This window comes from Colias croceus, chromosome 8, assembly GCF_905220415.1.
Source record: "Colias croceus chromosome 8, ilColCroc2.1".
In the NCBI taxonomy this organism is placed as follows: Eukaryota; Metazoa; Arthropoda; class Insecta; order Lepidoptera; family Pieridae; genus Colias; species Colias croceus.
Genome location: NC_059544.1, coordinates 7209789 through 7232056, shown reverse-complemented (window position 1 = coordinate 7232056; position 22268 = coordinate 7209789). Strand labels below are relative to the sequence as shown.

Below are 22268 nucleotides of genomic sequence, written 5' to 3'. Positions count from 1 at the left end.
TTTTAATTCATGGAATAGTTCGACATTTACAAAAGGTATATCTATTTTGGGTTGAATTGAAATTCTAGTCTTATATTGAGGAATTTCATATAGAAATTCCTAATAGCGCTCGAACCAGGCATCGGCTTGTAACTCCATTCAAGCGTGCTTGTAACGTTGTAACTGGTAGCCTGTTGTTACAAGTCTATTAAAATATATCAGCTTTCTAGTTTGTTTCCAAGTTGGAATGGAATTGAAGTTAAATGGTTGAGGTAAAAATATAATGAGCAATTTATGATGGCAAACAGTTTATGAATTTAAACGTGGTTTACAAAGATAGATATTGCACTCTTGTTCCTCCGTATAGTATTCAATTAACAGATGATAATTATAAACTTTATCATAAACAATGGATACTTACAACATTATAAATAAATAATAAATAAATAAATAAATAAATAAAAATTCTTTATTGACAATAGTTTTACATTTTGAAATACTGTGAAGTCTCTGACTCCCAAACTAGGTAAAAATTTGCAAAAACACACGTTGCGTATTATTAGCCTAGCCGTATTTGGGAATTGGGTCCAATAGATATTTATAAGATGTTATTGTCAGAGGTACTCAAAATGGAGAAATAAACCATCCACGCGAAGACCGACATCCGCGCGGACGGAGTCGCGGGCGGAAGCTAGTCTACGATAAGAATTTTAAATGGCTCTGTATTGAAGTGCATCTTTTATAGTTATTATTTCCATGAATATTTTTTCCATTTGGTTGAACGTAAAGTAAGTTCATAGACTGTTTTAAGTAGGTATAAATCCTCGGAAATATTTTCAACTAGCTTCCGCCCGCGACTCCGTCCGCGCGGATGTCGGTCTTCGCGTGGATGGTTTATTTCTCCATTTTGAGTAGGTACCTCTGACAATAAAATCTTATAAATATCTATTGGACCCAATTCCCAAATACGGCTAGGCCTATAATAATACGCAACGTGTGTTCGCGGTTCTACGGAACAACGTCTATGGATAAAACTGAAAAATTAAGATTAATTTTTTTCTACGTATTTTTCCAGGATAAAAAGTATCCTATTTTACGCCCAGGATAATAAGGTATAATTATACCAAGTTTCATCGAAATCGAACCGCTAGTTTTCACGTGATGCCTTCACATACAGACAGACAGACAGACAGACAGACAGACAGACAGACAAAAATTTTTTTAATCACATATTTGGGTTTGGTATCGATCCAGTAACACCCCCTGCTATTTATTTTTTCAATATTTTCAATGTACAGAATTGACCCTTCTACAGATTTATTATATGTATAGATCATTAGAACTCTTTTCTACCCCCATACAAATATATTTTCAGATAAATAAACTAAAATAAAAAAATATAAGAAGAATTTTTTTTCGAGAAAACGTAGCCAATTATCATCCAATTATGAAATATTGATAAAAGAGAGCTAAAAGTTCGTAGCAAATACGATCTGCATACTTAAAAAATGGCTATTTTTACGAAGTTTTCTTGATATTACAGTATCGCTTTTATACCTACCTGAACGGAGAATTCATGCATTTAATTAAAAGCATAAATAAATAATGGATTAACTAATTACTAATAAAGCATAGTACGCATTATATCTATAATTATGAAATTAAAAGCTAACTGCTAAACGTTTATTATGATAAACGTTTGATGTTTGTAAAAACCATTGCGTTATGTTACTTTACTTCGCTTGTAAAATTACTTAATTCCTTGCAGCTATTATAAACTTGAGCTACCTGACATATTTTGCATAAATTACTGACTATTCCTTGAACTCTTCTCATCTCACGTTAAAAACTAGTATGACTGGGTAAATAGCTGCAAAATACCCATTGGACACGTGCGTAATTAATTCTCTGGAAATAATTACAATACTAGACAATATGACAGTGATTTTAAAGCGATGACCCCAAAGGTCGCTGCATGTATTGTTTAAAAAACCCTATAATGACAATATGTATAATGGTGAATTAACTGCCGAATGTGTTTATATTTATTTTGGTTAGTTTGTTTACTTGTTATGAAGTCTCCGGCGAAAAGACGCTGCGCGAGCCACAGTGAACGAGTCGGGCCGGCGAGAGTAGCACGGTTCGCAAGTGTAGGTTTCGCGCCTTTCCGATTTCGCACTATCTTTACGAATCCACCTCTGATTGTTATAAAATTTAGTTAATAACAGACAACAAAAATTACCGATAAACAATAATAATTTTGACTTGTTTATGTGAAATTGAAACCCCTTTGGATTGCTATGATTTTATTACTCTACATTGAATTACAGAGGTAAGTTTTGCGGTTACCGAAATTTATTTAAATTTTTACGTTCAAACTCCACGTACGTTATTTAATTAATAATTCTCAATGCCAAAATCGATTTATAAATAATTTATTGAATGTAAACATTACTTATATCGTTATAATAAGTGGTTCCTACCTGTTGTTGAATATCGAATAGAACAGGGTTTTATTTAGCAAGAAGGATGGAAGGATGAACAATGTTTAAAGTAAAATATTGGCCTAATACCTACCTAATCGATAATGGTATATAGGTACATGTTTAATTAAATAGGTATCATTAATTATTATAATTGCTTAATAACAAAAATAATACCTATTCATGATATGATAATATAAGAGGTATGTAGTAATCAAGCTGATTTAACATAAAATACATTGACTCATTCAACAATTTTTATTAAAGAATATTTCGAAAAATGCAGAACACACTTAAAGTAGTAATAATTAATGTCATACCTACGTTGTATTTTTTATCATCATTTATGATATTGTTCAGGCTTAATCCTAAATAATCATTCTAAGTTTCATAATAGGTATATTATGTACCTATCTCCTTCAAATATTTCAACTTCAATATCAATTAATACCATGGTGAAAATAAATATCAACATTTAACGTAGATTTTATGACAAAAGCTAAAAATATATGTAATTATATTCACAACTAACTGTTGCCCGCAGCTTCGTTTGCGTGGAAAAGATACATTTTCATGGTATAAGTTTTCATCCCCTATTTTACCCCCTTAGGGGATGAATTTTCTAAAATACTTTCTTAAGGGACGCCTACGTTATGAAATCTACCTGCATGCCAAATTTCAGCCCGATACGTCCAGTGGTTTGGGCTGTGCGTTGATAGATCACTATATCAGTCACCTTTGAGTTTTATATAATTAATATATATATTATATTATATAGTATATATTATAATAAGAAAATCTTAACTCTGTAAGACATGCCTTATTTAAGTAGGTACTAATACATATCCGATTTTGTTTAATAACATAGAAATTGTTAATTGAACTTGACCTAATAAGAACGTTAATAGGATTGATCTCTACCGTAACTCAAGTACAGTAAACTCTACCTACCAAATTCCAATTTCTGATTTCTATAATATAACCGTAATACCTATGTATAAGTTATTTATAAATTATTATTAGTTTAAAATATTCAAGTAACGATTAGGTTTCTCATAATATACAGCTCACAGTTAACATTTAGAAATTAAAGACTTTTTAACGGATTTTAAACGCGATTTATTCATTCTATTATTTTCAACATCTCCCCGTGAGGAGTCTCCCCGTGACCACGCTCGCTGTAAAGTGTTCGAAACGTCGGGAAAATAATAGAATGAATAAATCGCGTTTAAAATCCGTTAAAAAGTCTTTAATTTCTAAATGTATAATGCTCGCGTAAAATCAAACCCTAGAAAATACAGTTAACATTTACAAAACTGAAGATAATTATCACATGCAAACGAATGAAAAAGTTAAATTTCACCAAATACATTAATCACAGTACGGTGTCAAAAGGTGACTCCATTATTCATAAGACAATTTGCACAGTAAAGAACCAGTTTAAATTTATTTTATGCCTTAAAAATGTGTTCTTTTTTTTCATGTTCGAGGCCTAGTAAATTATCATAATATTACTATTGTAAAAGTATGAAATAACATTGATATTCTTTTTTCTGGTATAAAGGTAAAAACGTGTCGGGGCTCAATTATTAAAAAAATGTTACATGAAACTCTACCTAAAATAATGTTCAATAACACAAAATTGTAAAAAGACATAATATATAGTTTTTTTCAGTCGCGATAATGAATAATAATATCTCATTTATGCAAATAATAACAATTCACAAATACACCGAAGAACTAATAAAGTACCTACCTATTCATTATTTTACACCAAACACTTCGCATGCAAATAAATATCTTTAAAATTCTTAAATTATTGAGATTTTTCAGATATTCACAAAAGTGAGAGAACAATGTGTCAATTTTAATTAAATCATTGATGCAAAGAAGAGAGCTTTTTAAAAACATAAGTTCCCGTCTCCCGATGTAAACAAAATTGAATGGTGAATCACAAATTTACTTATCATGGTTAATATCAACTGACACGATCATGCCATAACAATAATAATTATTGATTCAGATATACGCAATAGATAGATAACATATCGAAATTTGTACGTAGATAGATGTACAAAACCCAAAAGCTTTGCCTAAAATTTTCATCTAAACGGCTTCACAATTAATCTTTTACTAATATTATAACATCATCATCGTCATCAGCTCATAGGTTACCATAGGTATTTGTTCCCACTGCTGGGACACGAGCCTTCTATGATGGTATAGGCATCCATCACGCTGGCCAATTGCGGGTTGGTCAAATGACGTCGAACTTTTGATTCTTCGACAAGTCGGTTTCCTCACGATGTTTTCCTTCACCGTTCGTGCAGTGGTGATGTTACAACATGTAATATGCAAGTAACATGTTGAAATTAAACAACGGCCAATTTATTTTATCGATATCTTTATGTAGGTACGTACTTAACACTATAAGTGACTCTCCATTTAAATCTTATTTGTGATATTTATGATTAACCTTTGTTATTACGGATTCCTTGAGTTACTAATTAATTGATCTCTAGAGTAATTGTTTGTTGCTGTATGCTGTAATTGATTTCCGCAATTATTAGTAGCCTGAGCAATATTATGTGGGGTGTGTCAACACTCTTGCTAATAATATTGTGTGATGCTTGTGTGATGTTATTTAAAAACAAAAATCCTGTAATGTAATGAAAAGATCTACTTATTTTGATAACAATTGTGTGCTTTTTTCTGAACAGCTTTACTTTAATTTAATGTTTCGTAAAGAACATAAAATTAATAGAGCAGCCCAAATACTCTTTAATTAAATTTTAATATCTTTAAACTATGTATATTGTAATATTCATCGAAAAATGGTGAAAAATACCTACTACAAATTTACTTCGCATAAATTTTATTCTGAAATAAGTGTTTTATTTTTTATATTAATGTGTTAAACCATGGATCGAACCGTGTGATATTACTTCCACATAAAAGTATTCATAAAGTTCTTTGAAAACGTCTTACCACCTGCCGAGCATTAAATATATTATTTTGTGATTTTTCCTTCAAATATAACATTCTATAGAAACTCCAGCATTAGGAGTAGATATACATTAATATATATACTAAACTCTATTTAAATGATACGGATACAGATCGTATAAATACACCTCAATCATATTACGAATACGGTATTAATATTATAACACAGGACGATGTTATAAACGACAGAGGGCTTCTTCTAATTTTCTTTATTTCATTCATAAATGTGTGTAACCTTTAACTCCCATGCCAATTGAATTTATAAAATATGTGGATTTTATTTTTTACATATGAAAATTTAATACACATAATTTAATAACATATTTAGTTCAAATAATTAATAAGTGTACTTACACTGTAATCATTAAATAAAGTACGTTCAAACAGCCCTAAGTAACGGTTTAACAAATACCCTTAACTCTTAAGGTAAATGCGGTTTGAGTAAAGCAAACTTTTTTCATGTAAGCTTTTAATTAGATATTTCAATGTTTTCCATTTATATGATCTAAATTTAGAAAATATGACAAGGTTGTTTTCACTTTAAAACATTAAAACTTGCGTAATTTAAATTTGCAGGGGACTTTTTCAATTTCACAATTTTGTGGATCCTCACAAAGAAAAAAATTTTTTACTTATATTTACTTATGGCTTAAATATAGCAATCTCATGAAATGTCAGATTACACAATGAAATGAAAATGGCTAGTGATCAATCATTGAACGCGACTGTCTCGTAATAATATGATCAATATGCTAATCAATTATTCAATAATACCTATTTCAAATACAGAAAAGGGTGAAAGATAAAGAAAATATTCAGCTTCCTGGGCAAGTACCTATCTAAGATATTTTTCTGATACTTTGGCTATATTTTACTAATTACAAGCTAATTACAGTGTTTAGAAAGTTTGAAAACTTACGAAACTATTAAGAATTATTATTAATAGCAATTTTGATTATTTTTAGAGTTATGATTTTTTCTATTCTGCTCTCTCTATGATCTAATAATATCATACTCTATTGTGTCCTCAAGTAAATGTTAAAGTTTGTATTTGTTACTTGTTTGTTTTGTTAGTTTAAGTGATCGATTGATTGACGAAATTTTTAAGGTCAATCGAATGATTCCGCGGGCTGAAGGTTAGTTAACAGTGCTAAAATATGGTTTTATGGAATTATTTTGTAATTGAATTAAAATAAAATTGTTTTGACGCTATATTTATAATAATAAACAGAAATATGCACACTGACTCTATCTAGGTACAAAATATGAGCGATATTATTTTTTGCAGGCAACATTGCAATGTTGAAAACAAAATCTATTTCTGAAAAAGTAGATATAGATTATAGAGCATAACTCAAACTACAAAGTATGCATAAAAATTGTATGCTTTCAGATCTACATATTTAAACTATTCTCAAATATGTTGGAATAAAATAGTAGACATTTCATATAACGAAAAGCTTGTTTTTTATCATGTCTAATGGTTATATTCATACGTTATTTGTTATCTACGACAAAGAGCACGAATTTGGTTAGCACAGATAAAAAAATATATTTCGTCTAATTCAATGTTAAAATAATTACCTATTAAAAACGGGTTTCATAATAAAAATAAGAATAAATACGGTCATTTATAAATACATTATTCATCATCAGGTCATTTATAAACGACAATATACTGGGAAAAGACTTATAGACAATATTCTCCTGTGAGGATTTAGAAAATTCCCAGCTGAGAGTTTCCCACTTTGTCTTAAGGCTTATACGATAGGTAGTCGACACTCACTTAAAAAGGCCAACGTCAAAATAAATTTAAAAATACCTAACCTTGTCTAACAGTGAATCGTAAATATAAAGAAGCTATAAATCCAGCTTTTCCGGTAATGAGTATAAAACTGGATGCCAATTAGAATATATTTAAAAATAGATTATTCTGAATGAAGTCTGAATTATATAATACTAGCTTTCCACCCGCAGCTTCGCCCGCGCAGTCAAAGAAAATCCCGCATAGCTCCCGTTCCCGTGGGATTCCCGGGACCTATTTCCCTATTTCCTGGGGTAAAAAGTAGTCTATGTTCTTACTGGGGTATCAAAATATCTCTATACCAAATTTCATGCAAATTGGTTCAGCAGTTAAGGCGTGATTGTGTAACAGACAGAGTCACTTTCGCATTTATAACATTAGTTTGTATACCAAAGAAACATATTAAGGGTCACGTGTTAAAATGGAAAACGTTTTTACGAGATTATTATATTTCAACTAGCTTACTGTCCGCGGCTTCGCCCGCTTTCTCTAAAACGATTTGAGATTTAAACTACCTATCCTATCTCTCAAGTTGGATCGAACTGCACATGGTGTGCGAATTTTATTATAATGGGTTAAGTGGTTTAGGAGTCATTGAGGACAAACATTGTGACACGAGATTTATATTATATATATTATTGAGATGTGGAGAGTAATTATTATGAAATGTTTAAACAAGTATTATTCAAAGACAATTTATTTATTTGCATTGCACATTCATTTTTCAGTTTATGTGGTTTATTATGAAAGACCACTATAGCCTAGGTCATCACATAAATCAGTAATATAATAATTAATATTAAGTATATAACTTGTCAGTGATACAATAATTAATATTATAAAACTGCAATAATTCTTCTGTTATAATAATATAAGGGGTGTTATCGTTAAGTTTACACATGTGATTATTCCGCAACTATTACAGATATCAGACAACTTTAAATTTATATCAAACACAATAATAACTTTTAAAAATATCCAAAAAGTTGACTTAAAATTCTCGCAGCAAATAATGGCTCAAAAGTTTCGTTGAGTTACTTAAATGAAATGAAACGAAACAGATCTATCAATATTAGCATTATATTTGGTTATTTCGGATTGCATATTTGTCGTGTTGTTCAGCCCGTATCATTCTCGATCCGCAGAATGAATTAGGTGATTGATGGAGGAAATAGGTATTGACTTTTTTCCCACCCATACATCGTTTCAAAAGGATAATTCATTGTTTTCGACGACTTTGTTTACCTACCTACAGCCTTAAATTTTCATCTTGAAATTTTGTAACGGTTTCTAGATAATTCGATCTCAAATCAATACTTATTATATGTATAGCTACACTGTTTTATACTTATACTTGTTTAAATATCGAACCTCTTTAAAATTCTTTAAATGCAAAATTGATTTATAATTTGGCCATTCAAGGTTACGAATGATCAAATTAATAAATCTTGTTATCATGCAATAAATCATATACAAGTAATTAATAATTATAGACGTTTTCACAAATAATGCTGATGCATCGCTGTTCAAGTCATTTTTTTATAATATTTTATAATAAGTAAAAAATATGTAGATAATTATCTACATATTTAGCTTTATAAGAATATATAAAAAATATATGTAGCTTTATAAGCAGGATATTTTTTATTAAATATTATAATTTGCGAATATGATTTACTTTTCATTATTTCGGTCCGTCTTCATTATTAAAAAAATATATTATTTTTATACGTGGTTGCGACCTTTTTACCTAACTCAGGAACAAGGAGTAAGGACCCCAGAGTATAAACACGTAAGAATATTTATTTATATTCTAATATGAAATACTTACGTATTTTCAAGATAGATAAATGGACTTACAATAGTTGTATGCAACTGTTCACTGATATAAGAAAAAAATGGAATGAAAATACCGAGCATTTTTAAATCAAAACTTGTACAGCAAATCAATAGCATAACATAATACTTATCTAGACTGAACAAGTCATTTATTGCTTCAATAAGCAAGAAATTTGAGTCATGTAAATTGGGCCTTTATTAAATAGCATATTTCTTAACAATGAACTGACGTCCGGTATTTTATATTAAATTCCGGACAAAGATGATTGCCATTTCATTACATGTCTAAATTCCCTGCGGACAATGCAATTGTAATGACATTTTATTCACACAAGTTGCCGTCTGGCTAATGAGGTCTTATTTTATATGACATAGTAATTTACTAATAATTAACTTCCTTATCTTTGCAAGCTATTATTACGGTCTAGTTGCTATAATAGTAAAAGAAGGAATTGAGCATATCACTCAAGAATATATTTAATATTATGCTTACAAATTATTTATAATTGTACAATTCGAACGAAGATTCATATAATTCGTTCAAGCCAACTAAACATTAATTCTTATAAATTATTCTTATTACACAAACTTAACAGAAATTGAATAATTACGCTATAATAGAGATTAAATTATTGTCAACATAAATTAAATATCATTCATTGTTTCACGAATATGCTGGTAAAACATCAAGGGGTATCAGATTACGCAAATTTTATTTTTTCGTCGAATTAACGAACGAACATTATAACTATTTCACAATTGAAACATAATAGTTAACATTATACGAATTACTATAAAACATACAACAAATCGGCTATGAAATAATATGATGATTATTATCTATATGGATCAAAGTACAATATTTTGCCTTGATGCGCTGATTGACAAGTCAATTAATAAATACATAAAAAACATGCCAGGAGAGCAAAATAGTATGTTATAATCAAATCATGTTTATGTATTACAATTGCTATTGTGTGTATTATGCGCCTATTAAGGCGAATATCCCGCAACAACGTGCAATGTTAAAAATATTGATGTCCCAAAAATATTTCGTTATTATAAATGAGTCATATTTTTTACATAATCAGAATTGTAATTTTAGTAGTATCATTTAATTATAATTCGAAGTGCGCAAGCCTCTACCTTCGCCCTAAACTTGGGAACGAGAAATTAAACAACTTACCTACTTTATCACACGATCTTAGTGGGTGGAGCCATTAATTAAGAGAAAAAGAAGTACCTAATACCAAGATGAAATTTGCGTTATATATTATGTAATTTTAGACTAAAATCTATCTAATATTTTATCAAGTTTTGGCGCTATCGGCTATCTATGAATTATCTGGTTTTTCGTTAAGGTGCCTAGTAGAGCAAAACGCGAGTTTGCTGCTAAATTATAATGCTTTAAAGTATATGATTAACTGCAGTAAAAAATCTCAGATAAATATATGATATTCTTCAGGAGATAAACTAGTTCGATAGTGTGTTGAAAACACAATACAACTTATTTTACTCGATAGAAAAAAATCTCAAAGGTACCTCTAAAAAAATCTTTTGATGCTTAAAAACCATACTAAACTACACGCAATCATTCTGTTTTTTCGGCAAATAATTCTACAAGCAACATACTAATATAATACTGTGTTATTTTTTTAGTCCAATCAATAGATTGATTTCGTGTAAATCGCAAATTCTTATTCCCAAACCAAAAACGTACGCATGTGTGCGTGAACGCCTGTGTACCGACACTACCGGCCGAGGCCCGTTCGTAATGATTCGCGTATGGCGTCGGGCTGCAGCTGTGGCGCGGCGTGTATGTGTGAGTGGAATGAAATGCTTGCTCAGGGCAGCGCCTTAAAAATAAAATTATCTTCCCAGTCAAACAACCATTCAAATATTATATTATTATGATTTTTTATTTACCTATAATTAATTTTATTGGAACAATTTACCGATAAATTATTGAACTGAATATAGACGATACATAATATTCTTTAATATAGCTAATGTTTGTTTTGGCCGCTTCGATGTAGGTAAATCATTAATATCAAAGTAACTGTATGGCGTGGAGGTAAACATCTATTTTCGCTGATTTATTTTTCTTCAGATGAGAAAATGTGTTGAATCGCAACTTGAACGATCTCAATCTGAGAATTTTGTCTCTCAGTTGTTACGAATTCCTAATAACGAATTGTTTATCGAAGATTCTTGGTTACATTTGCCGCATTTTGGAATGTTTTTTTTTTAATATTCTATATCGCTCTTCGTACGGTGGTTTAACAGTTAGCCTTCTAGAAAAGTCTGGAATTGAAAGATACTGAAATTCATTTTCTTGCCTCTTATGGAGTATCTCTCTTTTTAAACTGCAAATAACTACCAGGTTAGCATACTTGTATACTGTCTGTTACCAGTTCGAAAATTTTCTATTACTAATGATAAGCAGAAATAGGAAGCTTTTTATGCTGAAAGCGTTTAAAAATTTGCGTCATTTCAAAAGCTCTAGTGTTCAAATTTTTAACCTTAGATATACCGAGAAAATAGAAAACAAAATTATTTTGTTAATAGCTAAGTGTTATTTTGACTATTCAAAAAATAGAAATCCGCCATTCGAAATACTTAGATCCATCGCTGTATTTATTGGCCATTAGCATAATAAAAGCTTTGTGTAAACAGACACATTAGAATCTAGATTAAGCGAGTACATCCATTAATTTTAATGAAATATAACTCACATTTCGTTTTACTAATAAAACACATGGCAATCAATTAAAATTTATACATTTGGATGAACCATTATCTCCATAAAAATTCCATCAAATCACAATTGCTTTTCAAAAGACTCTGCTTCCGGAAAGAAAAAGCATTTCACATGTCAGCTTTTTATCCAGTGCAAAACGCAACTCGCCATATAAAAAATAGAAACATTCTCTTTCTTTATATATTTATCCAAGCTATATTGTAGAAATAAACAAATACCTATTATGTATATAAGTCATAATTCGCAATAATGAAAGTATAAATAATAGGAGATTCATACTAGCAGGATAACATCGAAATAAAAGTTTGAATTGCGAATATTTGACGCGTTAATAACTAGCTGCAATTTGAGCTTGTTTGGAAATCCGTTCGTTTGTAACTTTCTCTCTAAATTTGGACGCTATATAATTTCTATTACAAACAGAAATTCCGTAATGAAATTAATTTTCTATTAAAACAATAGATATTGAAGATTGGTAAATTAAAGGTACATTATCAAACGGAAAAGGAAAGTTAAGGCCTGTTAACTTCACGGGTTTGCCAATTTGTGCGAAGACGTCAACGTCTGTCGGGTTAGCTTATAAAAAGTTCACTTCAACTTGTGTTTGTTTGACTTAAATTCATTAGTTACAATTTAGTGATCATTCAAAAACGAATTTTAAACATTCATTGAATATATGTAAGAATCACTTTATATAAAACCATTTTATAAAATTAACTACTATTACAACAATTTATAAAAACAATCATACCACTGTGCAAATATTGTGCAAAAACATCAAGGTATAATATAGGTAGGTAAAAACAACAAGGTATGAAGTGTGCTTCAAACTTGGGAGACATTTTCAATACTGACAGAATTGTGACGTCATTCTAGACATAATTAAATTGTAACAGCTTTATATGTATACTTAGGTGTAAAATTAAACTAGTAAATGAAAGCCAAAAATATCTGTAAAGTTTCTAGTATTAAGCTCGAACATTATCCTGTAAAAAGTTGTTACTTTGACAATTATTATTATTCACATAACTTACTTTTCAGATGCTTTTATCCTATCGAAATCATATTTCGCGTCTATTAGTAGAAATATATCTATTATGAGTGAGGTATATTGCGATTTTTTTATTTTAAATCGCGGATTTTTTTTAAATGTTCCTATAGGCAGTAGTGTTTTTACTAAAATCGTCGTGCAAAGTAATATCGATGTTTCACCTCTGCCTTTTTTTTAAAGAGCTTACGTTTATAGACGGAACACTTTTTCAACCGTAGTGTGTGCGGTTTTGTGGTAATAGCGGCTAACCGTTTAATGGGTGAGATTTTATTAAAATGGGAAAAGTAAAGGATACATACTAACTCTACTGACACATAATATCTCTATTTTCGAGCCCCGAAATTTCCGATGAAATCATGGGATAATCCTAAACAAATCGACATTAATTTTTGTGTTTTGTAGCGTTCCTATAGAGGTGAATGAACAATGTTATTTTAAACTCATTTATTAATGTTATTCTATTTGCAAATGAAACAATGTGTAACTTTAAATACACATATAAAAAGATTAGGTAAAAATACATAGTATATAGATTATAGATATAGATTTCTCAAGGAAGTGTTAATCCATACATATATATTCTAAATGCGAAAGTAGTCTAGTAGAAAGTCTGTTTATCTGTTACTCAATCACGCCTTAACTACTGAACCAATTTGCATGAAAATTGGTATAGAGATATTTTGATACCCGAGAAAGGACATAGGATAGGTTTTATCCCGGAAATCCCACGGGAACGGGAACTGTGCGGGTTTTTCTTTGACTGCGCGGGCGATGCCGCGGGTGGAAAGCTATTAGATATATCTGTATAATAAACGCACAGCTCATGTTACTTAACTCATTCATTGAATACTTTATACACTTAATATGCATAAAATCATCGGCTTACATCGCGACAACTGCGAGGCCACGTCTATTATTTTATTTTTGCAGTCTTTAAGTACCTATAATCTACTGCTTATAATTATATTATATGCAACGGAAATTATTTTTATATAAAAAACTAGCGGTCCGCCCCGGCTTCGCCCGTGGTACATATTCACGTTTTCTCTAAATAAGAACCATCCTCAAACTTCAAGGAATATTATAAAAAAAGAATTAACGAAATCGGTTAAGCCGTTCTCAAGTTATGCGCTTACCAACACATTTTGGGATTCATTTTTATATTATAGAACTGATATCCTTTGTATGAAGTGACATCGACATGATAAAGTTATAATGATCACTCTTGCCAAAAAAAACTGCCAATAGGTACGAATTGCTGGCTTTGATCCTCACGTGAAAGCGTAGGACCTAGATAGTAGTTAAGTATATCAATTACATTTTTTTATTAAGAAGTAAAACAGTTTTTATTTTATTTGACAAACACTTCTATATTATATGTAAATAGGTAGAGTCATTGAACACAACTGGTAATAATTTTATTGAACGACTAAAGTATTTTATGTGGCGAAGTCTTTACCACAAAATTAATATTTTCAGGATTCAACAATTTTATTATCTAACCTTGACCTTCCTTGGGATTACTTTAATGACAACGACAAGAAAATAAGCCGTAAAAACACCACTCTTTTTACTGATAAACAAATACTTCGAGAAAATTCTGAAGCCTCCATTGCCTACATTACATTATTATATCATTATGATTATAACGTGAATATCGTTTAATATAACAAAAATGTTTTACTAAGATTAAATTATATAAAAAAGTCTTCTTTGGCAAGATTCAAAGATACTAAAATCGTCACCTTTCTCCATGATGTGACGGTATTGCCCTTACGCGTCCTTGAAATTTTTCTCTCAACGTCCCTAAAGATGTTTCACTTCAAAAATAAAACTCGAGATATCTCAAAGTGTAGGTACCTATATCTATTTCACGTTTCATGTTTTTACGCGTGTAATTTAATTGTTTAATAAAGGGCAATTGACCGATACACTTCTAGGAAAAGGAAAAATTTATCAGTGAGAAAAACCTACTAGTTGTAAGAATCAAAACATAATATCTAAGGTAATTGCGTTGTAATAACACGGCAAGTCTATTTAAATTACACAGGCATTTCATTAATTCCTTGCTTATTGGTTTTAATTATAAATTCAAATTCTGTTTTTTTTCTGTGATTTTAAACAATATGAAAAAAAACAGTTTTTACTTTGACTTAAGAATTATTTAAAAACTTGGGTTTTTAATTTGTATTTTTGAGGATATTGGAAAAGAAATCGCAACTCACACGTGCATATATATATATATATAGACTCTACAATAATTCATATCAATGTGAGTACTTGCGGTTATACAATTATTTGAATACATTTTTAATTATAATAATATATTAATAAGCATGGAAATATTATTGCTCGCAAAATCTTTATATAACCATAGATATTATAGGACGTTTCTTAATCATGTGATTGAACAGATATATTATTTAAATAATCATGAATGCTAATAGAAGCTTATATTGGTCATAATTTGTCGAACAAGGACAACTTTGTAATGATTTATTTGTCAACACATCCTTTTGAGTAGATATTTACCTATATAAGCACTAGCTTACCTCCCGCGGCTTCGCCCGCTTTCTCTAAAACGATTTGAGATTTAAACTATCCTATCTCTCAAGTTGGATCGAACTGCACATGGTGTGCGAATTTTATTATAATCGGTTAAGTGGTTTAGGAGTCCATTGAGGACAAACATTGTGACACGAGATTTATATATATGTATTAAGAAGATTGTCTATACCTACAATATAGTACGTGTAGTACTAGGTAAAAAATTTGTTCGGACTACGAACCCTCACTTTTAGTTGTCAAGTAAATTAGTTGTCTACAAAGCCCAGATACATCTAAAATTTTAAAAGCATTGACATTCCATTATTATGCATATCATATACATCTTAGATTACAAAATAAAAGACAGATGGAGCGTTGCCGAACTAAACCGAAAAAATTATCGTCATTTTCAAAAAAGCTATGTGTGCTGTCATTTCGCCGCTGCACTGTATGTACACGGTGCTTCTGTGTGCGTGTAATGTTGCCAGATATTGAAAAATTTCCCAAATTTTTCCCCGACTACGGAAAAAAGAGGGTTATGTTTTTCGAGTTTATGGATGTATGTATAATATTTCTTTGACACGCCCTGCAGTATAAACCGTTGGACCGATTTTGAGTTGTGAGGTTTCATTGCAATGATCTGAATTATTATGTTAGTGGCGGTAGTGACGTAGGCTATATAGGTACATAAATGAGAAGTCAAGTTTTAATTTTTATTTAAATTCTTTTATTACATAAAGTACATGCCTACTATATATGGACAAAATAATTGTATTCAATTTTTTATTAAATAAATTACATAAAAAAAGTTTCAATATTAACTATAATAATTATATTATTTTTTATTTTTCATAATATATGAATACGAATAGCGGTAGTTTTTAGTCGAGAATACGGGACATTTTATTTTCATCATATATCCATCATGGAGTTCACATAAATTAAATCGCTAGCGAAAACGACTATGACGTTTTTAAGCTTTATACAAGTAACAAAATAATGTATTATGCTTATTAAAATAATCTAATAATTATCATGAACCTTTAGTGTACTATACAAATAATCACATCCACGATCGAAAAATCCAACAGCATTACTCTGAAGATCTTTTAACCATTTTACCGTTTTACCAATAAAAATGGCAAATTCATTTTCAAAATACTGGCAACATACGTTGAAGTTTTGTATTCCTTCATATCTGTAAAATTATTATTCGTATTAAAGAAATAAATCAGCCAAATAATCTACAGAAAACCTGTGAAACGATGTTTTATCTTTTTTTTTGTTTTCGGGAACAAATTTTACAGCGTTTTATTATCACAAGACGGCATTTTTTACTAAAATTGCAAACCCTTTTTGACGTATTGCATGACACTTTATGCGCTATAGCACTGGTGCAGCGACGTATTTGTTTTTGATTTCGTATTTTCTTTGACAAGGGCGACGGGCGGTTGTCATGCTCCATCTGTACTTTATTTTGTAATCTGAGATATACATCATACATGATAATAATAATTAATAGTACTTAACCATAGGATGTATCGAGAAGGGCAATAAACTGAGACTTCGCTGTTTTTTTTTATTTTTATTTTTTGCACAAATAATTTTAAAATACAATATAAAATACTGGTACCTAAATTACAAAAAAAAATAAAAATACTGGTATAAATTACAATAAAATGACTAAATAAGTACACTAATTGCTTAAGAATTCTATAAAATTTAAATCAAAATTATTATAACCAATTCAATAAAAGACGGCACAAAAACACTCAACTTAATCCTATATCACAGTAAAAGAGCTAAAACTAATATCACACACTATTTATTTGGTTGACTACGACTACAGTAATATGTCTACAATATTGTAGAAACGCATCCCTACACTTGTCCCCCTGGGCGGAAGGTAGACTTCGCTGTTGCAGTGCCTCCAAATAAAGTCGATAAGATAGATATTGCACAATAAACATGCGTCTTGAACATGCGTGATGACTGATGCGTGTCAACTGTCAAACAATAAATACTTGAAATCCTTTACTTCTTGTAAATAACCAGTATACTTAGGTACTCTACCTGTAGAGGATTTTTTCATATGTTTTAAATATTAATATAATAATTTTCATAACTGTTGCACGAAAAAAATTAACACATTGTGTGTTCAATGCTCCAATTTTTTTTTTTTTATTTACAACGATTTATCTGAGACTTCGTCCGATATCGTGGCAATGAGAGAAGAATTCATGAACGTACTAGAACCTACTACAACTAGATACATATTCAAACAAGAAATCGAACCTGCCTTTCCGTTTATAGTTTATAGGAATAAACAAACAGCGGCAAATAAAGCATACAAGGTTCCCGGGATTTTGGGAATAGACGTAACATACAGTATGTATCTATTGATTTTGTCGTGTGTAGGTTTTAATATTCTACTATAACTCCCATAATATTTTTATTAAATTAAATAATTATATGGTGTATTGCATACTTTTAACTGAATAATGTGTTGAATTAAGTATGAATTAAAGTCAGAAATTATTTAATAAATTCAGTCAAAATTAAAGTAAATAAATTCCAATAATATTGTCAACACTCCACCTAAATTCGAGCAGTAATTTAATTTTTATACAGTCTTCCTTTTCCCATACTGTTCCTAAATGTTGAAGAACGTGACATCTTGTCATTTTCTAAAGTGAAGAAAGTCCCAAGAACGTTCAATGAACAAACATGAAATAAATTATTTTTTAAAGATTTAGTGATATTTACATTTGTGCATCTAATGCATGTGAAAGTATACTTATACAGTTTATAAAATCATTATTAATAAAATAAATTGGTTTAAATGAAAGCACTTACATGAATACGATTATGTCCAAAGCTAAGGATGTCCACTTTTAATCGACGCTTTTTGTTGTCTTCGCTACCACAAATTGTACAATTTATGGCAATTCGTCCAAATTTTATGTTAAATTCATCACATCGCTCTTTTCGTAACTTACATATTAAAATTAAAATACATAGGCACTGCAGATATAAGTTATTCAGACACAGTACTATGTCATAATTCAATTATGAGCACACATCACAGTCACTATTCGTTTGATAAAATAATTTAATGAACACCGTTGCAAGACTTGCAAGTGACTTGTTAATTATAATTAGCACAAATAATATTTTCCTTTATGTAGTTAACTCTTAATAATTATTAATTATTACATAAAATATTAATAATTATACTTGTTAGTCATACTCACATGAGTTATATTCGTAAATACCTATCGTCCTGGTTAAAATGATAAGATGTGCAATTTATAATTTTCCTGTTTTTTTACGTTCAGTACTCCGGAAATAGCAGAAGAGAAATGATACCTATATTTAAGTTATGCTTTTTTTGTAAAAAAGGATTTTAAATAGTAGAGTCGTTAAAATAGTAGACTATTTTCAAATTCACCTTGTTCATACAACAAATCTATATACATACATATATATAAAACTCAAAGGTGACTGATATAGTGATCTATCAACGCACAGCCCAAACTACTGGACGTATCGGGCTGAAATTTGGCATGCAGGTAGATGCCATAACGTAGGCGTCCCCTAAGAAAGGATTTAAGAAAATTCATCCCCCAAGGAGATCAAATAGGGGATGAAAGTTTGTACCATGAAAATTTATCTTTTCCACGCAGGCGAAGCTGCGGGCAACAGCTAGTACAATTATAAAACTTAGTCCATGTGATAATATTGACAAAGACTGTAAGACACAGATAATAAAACATCTATTTAATAAAAAGGGCACATAAAGTCTTATTTTAGTTACATACTCAAACCATTACCTACATAAGTCATTGGAGCTAGAATAGAAGATACCTACGATGTATATATTTTTTAAGTTAATTTAAAGTTCTAACATTACAATTAATTCTTTTAAATCCGCTCAGACTTTCTTGAATTTTAAGTTGTTCAACTAACCCGACTTTTTTTATATCCTTAGATTTTAAACTTATAGAACGATATTGTGAGTTGCGACAATACCAGCAAAAACAATGAATAAATCACGGATTGAATTATTAAATTAAGGGCCATTGCAAGGATCTTAGATTTTCTATAAAAAAATAGCTCTAGAAATTCAAAGAAATCCAACAGTCAAGAACACTTACGCTCTGAAGAGCTCAATAAAGAATGAACTTCGGAATATAAGTGTAGTTTTTATTTATTTAATATCGACCAAGTTTCAAACCGAGGATTTGAACTGCCGTTATTACTTGTTGATATACATTACTTTGTTAGTTTTAAAAATATATTTTACTTACGTGTACGTGCACTAAAATGACGTGTTCAGAAACATCTTGACGGCATAATTTTTTGAATATTCCTTTATAAATACGGTAATATACCGCCCATCTACAGTTTGAATGAGACCCTACATTTTCTGCAGAATAATATAGAAAAGCCTTTACAATATGATGTTTATTTCATCATCAATATTACCTTCAATTTCGTGCCGTCGATTATCTCTTAATATTGTGTTACTGCAAAATAAAACTAACTAACCAACTCAAACATTTATTAATTCAACTACAATTGTTATAGAAGCACACGGAGCACACCATATCTTTACAAAAAGCTTTCCTCATAAAATAATAATGATGCATGGGTATGGAGTATCCTGAAAAATGAAAATAGTAAAACTTTTCATAATCTCTTTCGTATTATGTTATCCTAATGGATTAAAACAAGAACTCGTACAGACAAAAGCTCATAGTAAATCTGATTCTAGGAACTGAATTTAATCAAGTTATGTATTTATATTGAAGCGCTATAAAAATGTTTATACTTTGCATATACATATATGTATTACGCTTTTTCAACTCCATTGCACAATGATTTGGATTATGAACTTATGGTACAGGACTACCTATATCTATATATATTACAGGATATTATCATACGAGTACATGTTCACATTACGTTCATATATGTCTACAATTCTACATAATATTATACAATATACATGTTTAATAAAATATTAATTGATTGGTGCTTGTACATGGAATGTGTTATGTAATCTGTATATTATGATCTAAAAACTATTGCGTAATTACGTATTGTGTGCATTAAGGCTTCTAAACGCAATAAAAAAATTCATGATGTCGCTGCAAACCGCCGATACACCCGCGTGCGTCGCAACATATACTTCTATAAATTCCAAACATCTATAATAATTATTAAATTAAATTATTGACTGTCTATTTTATAATATGAAATAATAAAATTTTTTCTATATTCAATTCTGTATGCAATTTTTTTTTTTTGTTTTTATTTAGTAACATAATATTATGTAAAAGGCATGCGTCATGCCTTCCTCAAAAAATGCATTTAGGTACCTACCTACTTAATAAAAAAAGTTTTTTAATAACTTTCACTATAAGAAAGATTTTGTGTGTTTTATTTTAGTTTTAGTTTATGGATAAAAATAAAATATTATAATATATTCGTCACCGGCTCTGTGTAGCGAATTGATCACGTATGAAGGTATTTTGTTGCAACTGTATTAGGTACTGGTAATCCCTATTAAACGAACTTTTCATATTATGATAAGGCGCGATTTAAATTAATAAAACTATGTAGATTAGATAGCGAATTACTTACATATTATTATGAAATTTTAAAGGTTCTTCTGAAATATCTCAAATCTTTATTATAGACAATGGAGTTTATCGTCTAGGTGGCCATGAGTATGAGTCAAGAATTTGTTTATAATTAACGCATAGGTATATACCGCACATAGCAATATAAGAACGATAAAAATATATAAATACATAATTTATAAGTGCCTACGCTTAAACTCGTTTGATCCTTAATTCAATTATACCTAACATAAGACTTAAATAGCTTTCCGCCCGCTGCTTCGCCCGCATTTTCAAGGAAAAACCCGCATAGTTCCCGTTAACGTGGGATTTCCGGGATAAAACCTATCCTATGTGTTAATCCAAGTTACCCTCTATATGTGTGTAAATTTCATTGTAATCGATTCAATAGAATTTGCGTGAAAGAGTAACAAACACACACACACATCCTCACAAACTGTCGCATTTATAATATTGGTAGGAAGGATAGGATAGGATAGGATAGGATTAGTAGGACATTATTTTCAATTGAACACTTACTTTGTATCTTCACGAAAAATCTTATAAAATTGTTCATTTTCAAGTTAATTTTTGCTCTTAACCCATTGAGCCCCAAGCGGCCCGATCGGTCCACGACACATTAGATTTTCTATTGTGTCTGTGATTATTAAAATGAACAATTTACGTCATATATAGTACAAAATGGATATATACCGCACGATATAATGGATAGAATCCAAATAATACCTAGAAACTACAACTAATCTATACTAATATTATAAAGCTGAAGAGTTTGTTTGTTTGTTTGTTTGAACGCGCTAATCTCGGGAACTACTGGTCCGATTTGAAAAATTATCTCGGTGTTAGATAGCCCATTTATCGAGGAAGGTTATATATAGGCTATATATCATCACGCTACGACCAACAGTAGTGGAGCCACGGGGGTGAAACCGCGCGCAGCAGCTAGTCCATTATCCATTACAATATCTAGGTATACTAATATTATAAAGCTGAAGAGTTTGTTTGTTTGTTTATTTGTTTGAACGCGCTAATCTCGGGAACTACTGGTCCGATTTGAAAAATTATCTCGGTGTTAGATAGCCCATTTATCGAGGAAGGTTATATATAGGCTATATATCATCACGCTACGACCAACAGTAGTGGAGCCACG

At 30.2% G+C, this 22268-nt stretch overlaps 1 protein-coding gene across 1 annotated transcript in view; it reads left to right on the top strand.

The window, feature by feature from the left end:
- Positions 1-2081: 2081 nt before the first annotated feature.
- Positions 2082-22268, top strand: part of LOC123693994 (pyrokinin-1 receptor-like) — a 35244-nt gene continuing 15057 nt past the window's right edge. The window contains exon 1 of the mRNA XM_045639283.1: positions 2082-2311. The gene's annotated coding sequence lies outside the window, so the exon portion shown is untranslated. The remainder of the gene's footprint in view (positions 2312-22268) is intronic.